We start from the raw sequence: 6,373 nt of genomic DNA on the forward strand, positions 1-6,373 counted from the left end.
TCCTGCAATCAGCCACTTATTATACATAAAACAGGTACACAAATGAATTTGTTTTATTTATAATTGTACAAATAAGTCCCTTGTTCCTCTGATTCAGTAGAGCAAACGGTATAATCTGAGTACTTCGTTTTGTGCACACGTGAAAGTTCATTTTTCGGATCTTCTTCGCGGTCCTTTTTTAAACTTAAGTCTTTCTTTTTCAGAAATCAGATACAACAACAAGATGTATTTGGATTGAACAAATAATTAAAACCTTAAAACTCCGAATGTAAATTGTACGATAAAACAATATAATAAAATTGAGAATGGAAATGGGGAATGTGTCAAAGAGACAACAACCCGGACAACAACCGAAGGCCACCAATAGGTCTTCAATGCAACCAGAAACTCCCGCACTCGGAGGCGCCCTTCAACTGGCCCTTAAACACATATGTATACCAGTTCAGTGATAATGGACGTCATACTAAATGCTGAATTATATCTATGTCGTCTTTTTAACCTATGGTTTGCCGAACCTATCTATGTCGTCTTTTTAACCTATGGTTTGCCGAACCTAGCAATGTCGTCTTTTCATCCTATGATTTGCCGAACCTATCTATGTCGTCTTTTTAACCTATGGTTTGCCGAACCTATCTATGTCGTCTTTTTAACCTAAAGTTTGCCGAACCTATCAGTGTCGTCTTTTTAACCTATGGTTTGCTGAACCTATCTATGTCGTCTTTTTAACCTATGGTTTGCCGAACCTATATAGCAATGTCGTCTTTTTAACCTATGGATTGCCGAACCTAGTAATGTCGTCATTTTAACCTACGGTTTGCCGAACCTATCTATGTCGTCTTTTTAACCTATGGTTTGCCAAACCTATCAATGTCTTCTTTTTAACCTATGGTTTGCCGAATCTATCAATGTCGTCTTTTCAGCCTATGGTTTGCCGAACGTATCAATGTCATCTGTTCAACCTATGTTTGCCGAACCTATCAATGTCGCCTATTTAACCTATGGTTTGCCGAACCTATCTATGTCGTCTTCTCAACCTATGGTTTGCAGAACCTATCAATTTCGTCCTTTCAACCTATGGTTTGCAGAACCTAGCAATGTCGTCATTTTAACCTATGGTTTGCCGAACCTATCAATGTCGTCTTTTAAACTATGGTTTGCAGAACCTATCAATGTCATCCTTTCAACATATGGTTTGCCGAACCTATCTATGTCTTCTTTTTAACCTATGGTTTGCCGAACCTAGCAATGTCGTCTTTTCATCATATGGTTTGCCGAACCTATCAATGTCGTCTTTTCATCATATGGTTTGCCGAACCTATCTATGTCGTCTTTTTAACCTATGGTTTGCCGAACCTATTTATGTCGTCTTTTTAACCTATAGTTTGCCGAACCTAATCAATGTCGTCTTTTTAACCTATTGTTTGCTGAACATTTCTATGTTGTCTTTTTAACCTATTGTTTCCGAACTTATTGCAATGTCGTCTTTTTAAGCTATGTTTTGCCGAACCTATCAATGTCGTCTTTTTTACCCATAGTTTGTCGAACCTATCTATGTCGTCTTTTAACTTATGGATTGCCGAACTTATCTATGTCGTCTTTTTAATCTATGGTTTGCTGAACCTATCTATGTCGTCTTTTTAACCTATGGTTTGCCGAACCTAGCAATGTCGTCTTTCCAACCTATGGTTTGCTGAACCTAGCAATGTCGTCATTTTAACCTATGGTTTGCCGAACCTAGCAATGTCGCCTTTTCAACCTATGGTTTGCGAACCTAGCAACGTCGTCTTTTTAACCTATGGTTTGCCGAACCTAGCAATGTCGTCTTTCCAAACTATGGTTTGCTGAACCTAGCAATGTCGTCATTTTAACCTATGGTTTACCGAACCTAGCAATGTCGCCTTTTCAACCTATGGTTTGCGAACCTAGCAACGTCGTCTTTTTAACCTATGGTTTGCCGAACCTATCAATATATTCTTTTCAACCTATGGTTAGCCGAATCTTTTCAACCTATGGTTTGCCGAACCTATCAAAGTCGTCTCTTAAACCTATGGTTTGCCGAACCTATCTATGTCGTCTTTTTAACCTATGGTTTGCTGAACCTATCAATGTCGTCTCCTCTTTTCAGCAGTTCCATGCTGCACGCTCATGGATTGTAATGGGCTTTTATTTTTCATAGGTTTCATTTTGAATCATCTAAACTAAAGGTCAATGCGAGCTATTGCCTATTATAATACTAGGCATCTATCGGCGTTGATATTTTTCTAAAATGTTATCCTGTGCAATTACCAGATCTATCATTTTGGTCAATATTAGTACTTAAGATCAAATCAAACTAAAACATAGTTTTTTGAGTTCTGTCGAATTCACACCTTTCTAAATAAGGAGTCGTATCGGTAAATTGAAGAAAATCTTCCGAGTCGTGTCGAATTTTCACAGTCCACTTAAAATGAAATCCTTCTATGCTAAAATGCAAAAACTATCCATTGATTGGCACAGATGCATAGTCTGTCAGGTATTTGCTTCATATAAACTATGTAGTTCAACACTTAAATGAAGATGCAGTTGTATTGCCGCAGTGCATATGGAAAAACGGAAAGACGAAGTTTACAGAAGTATAAAAAAAAAAAAAAAATGAAAACATCCCATTTGAAAGTACAAAATATCATATGAGTTGCTATAAATATTTCACAAGTAAGCACAACTTATAATCTTCTGTTTTGTCTGTACAAATACTTTGTACTACAATTACCAATTTTGCTGAGCCAGTCTCTTCTCATATATCAATGAGGCAGTAGATCTACAACTCGTTCTGATTTGTCTGTTTGTATATGTTGCAAATGTATAAAGCCTATAAGGAAGTTACATAACTTCATAAGGTAACCTCTGAGGAGCAAACTCAAGCTGTATTGAGTGTTGCGATACATATTTCTCCTACAATTATCTGATTTGCAAAATAACTCATGAGAATTTTACTAGTAAAGCTTTATACTATCGAGCTTGCATCACTAAATATTTACTACAAAATTTGAAATCAGAAAGTAAAGAGCTATTTAAATCTGAACATGAAACAGCTTTTCTAACGTTTCAACGATTAAAGATGACTTGACTGTACACAAGAAAGTATTCTTGTTAACAACTTTACTTGATAATTAAACTGGACTTAATTTCTGCCCGAGTATTGCCGCCGAGAAAACTACACAACATATCAGCTTCATCAAAAACTAAAAATATATTTTGGTCAATTTATAGTTACATGTATACAGCCTCAACAAGGTCAAAGTACGTTCAAAATTTGTATACAGTAGTTCTATAAAGTTGTCAGATGCCTTAAAGACGGAAAATTAACCGTTTAAGATTACTGTGATATACAGTCTGTTGAATTTAAAGATCTGAGCAGTGACTGAGAAACTGGTTGCAACTTGAATACTTTATGCAGCAGATAGGTAAAATTATAATCCAATCAGATGCCATGATATCCATTATCTAAAGACATGCACTGGATCATTCAATTGAAATTATGCCACCTGCTTTAAAACATTTCTGTATTGTCTTTTGGATGAGAGCGTATACGCGGCAGTTAATAAAGAGTACGATATACCTATTGACAAAGTTCATAGATGTATGGCTTTAGCAGAATGTATATTATCTATAAAATGACATTTTTTTTAACTCCTTTTCATTTAGGTTTATCATTGCAAATGCACCGTATAGATATATGGACACACATTGGATAACTATCAACAAGTTTAGCTGATCATGAGATTAGATAAATTGAAGATGGGGCATACGTTCTACAGTGGCGTAGCCAGGGTTGAAATGATGTGGATGTTTTGCCGAGCGGAGCGAGGCGAAAAAAAATTTGGACCTTTTTATGCAGAATATTTTTTTTTATTGAGACACATGTACTCCCTCAGAATCCGACACCAGTTAGATTTTTGTTTAAATTCAAAATGCCCACCAATTCATATATTTATATTTTTAACCAAATTTTATTGTCTCCTCGAAACTACCATCATTCAATTCATAAATATTTGATGTAAAGTTTCTCACCCAATCTTATATTTGACACATAAAAAACGGACCCCATTACAGCGGCACTTCTGTATAATTTAGGAACTTCGGAAAATAGGAACTGAAGTGACTTCTCTTTCCAGGAATTTGAGTCTACAACGTTGGGTTTTTGATTTTTGATTACTGAGCTAAACGCTATGCAGGAGACATAAAAAATACCGGTCGTCCGATCGACCAGGTCTTGTTAGCACCTCATGTGTACAATTCTTGTCAGATTAAGTGAAACTCATATCATAAGCAATGTCTTTGACAATTTGGAAAATAAGTCGTAATCTAATATTTTTAACCAGTTATGAAAAACTGTGAAGCTTTTATTTCTCTTAAGATATTGAAAATAAAAAAGAAAATGAAAAAGTGTTCTTTTTTAGTTATTCCCTTGTTTATTGCCCTTTGATAGATAAAATATGACATGTAAGGTGCATGGCGGGGAACATTGGATCTTTGTTCTTTACTGATTGAAAATAAAATTAGTATAGTATTTGAACCTAGATAGAAACGGGAATTCGTAAGCATAGGACTTATCACGATCTATTACAAATTGATTTTTTTATCACGTCGTTTACCATGTCGCAAGAAACGATATCAGGATATGGTGTTTTAGTTGTTAGTTGCTATAGTCAGATGAGAAGCCACCACTCCATCAGGTTCAATTTCAGATGAAACATGTCCACGGGTCTGCGTATCAGACTGAGTCCTCTCCGCTTAATTTAGCCGATGCGTAGACTTTTTTTAACAAACAAAAGTTAACTTGAAACACTATTCAGCGACTCAACTATCTTGTTTACATAAACTCAATTATCCTAAATGAAAGACCAGGCGTACTGCTTCGAAAATTACTGGACGTTATCCGCATATCCTCATGTAGCCTTGTTACACATGTTACATTTGGATACTTCCGAGTTAAAATGCTGCTATTTTTTTTTTGGGTCAAAATGATATGGATGCTTGAGCATCTGAGCATACATGCAAGCTACACCACTGTTCTACATGGTATTATTTCTTCTTCTGGAGGTCAAACCTTATCCAAGACAACGTCGACCTAACTGCAGAAACAATAAAAGTTTTCCGTATGACTTTGGTTGGCTAAAAGGCAACATCTGTCCGATGCCAATTATATGTACTGGTATGATGTCATCCGACTTTCTACAAGATTTGATCTGTTCATGCAAATGTATAGGTATAGGGGGAGGGTTGAGGTCTAAAAAAAAACATGTTTTACCCCGCCGCATTTTTGCGCCTGTCCCAAGTCAGGAGCCTCTGGCCTTTGTTAGTCTTGTATGATTTTTGATTTTAATTTCTTGTGTATATTTCGGAGTTTAGTATGACGTCCATTATCACTTTAAACTAGTATACATTTTTGTTAAGGGGCCAGCTGAAGAAGGCCTCCGGTGTGGGTTTTTCGCTGCATTGATGACCCATTGCTGTCTCTTTGACACATTCCTCATGTCCATACTCAATTTTAAAATCAATCTGAAGTAGATCTTAATTGTGTCCGCTTTGAGCAAAACCTCTGCTGTACTGATATATGCCCATGCCAAGGCGGTGGTCTTTGTATGAATATGTTGACCGAAAAGAATGATGATATTACAAGTGAAAATGAAGCTATGATATTCCGATATCGCAATATTCCGACACCTAAATGGTCTGACATCCCATTGGTCCAACATTTCGATCATTTAATTATAATTATGATAACGGAATATTAACATAAGAAAGCCAGATAAAAGGTTCAATTTTAGGATCACCTTGTCCTTCGATTGAAGCGGTGAAACAACTTATAAAAAAAGTAAGTATATTAGTGCCAAAGTAGCCGAACGTCATCACCAGCGTAATTAAAAGTACAAAATACTTTGTAAAGTGTTGTTTGATTAATTAGATATCTCAAGATACACGGCGGCCGACCAAAGTACAATCAAACACAGTTTGACGTACGTGTAATCATATTTTCCTTGTGATGTTTTATATCAAAATTGTCTATTTGTTGATATAAATATACTAGTAGCACTTTACTCATTTTAGTAATGTTAGTTAGTACTCTTATCATATCTGATATATAGTGATGTAAACGAAATTGGTACCGTATAATCCAGACTCAACATTTTGCACTACAATAATAATAAAAAAATCTGTCCTATGGTTGTCTGATGTCGACGGCAGGCTTTCAAAGTAACAGGAGACCATACATTTCCTCCATTTTAATGTACATGTTCATCATGGGACTTTTCTATGAAATTTAAAATACGTCATATGTTATATTTTCCCCTTGCTTCAAATATTTTGTTTCGAATTATTTATATATGTT

Source organism: Mytilus edulis, chromosome 10, assembly GCF_963676685.1.
Source record: "Mytilus edulis chromosome 10, xbMytEdul2.2, whole genome shotgun sequence".
In the NCBI taxonomy this organism is placed as follows: domain Eukaryota; kingdom Metazoa; phylum Mollusca; class Bivalvia; order Mytilida; family Mytilidae; genus Mytilus; species Mytilus edulis.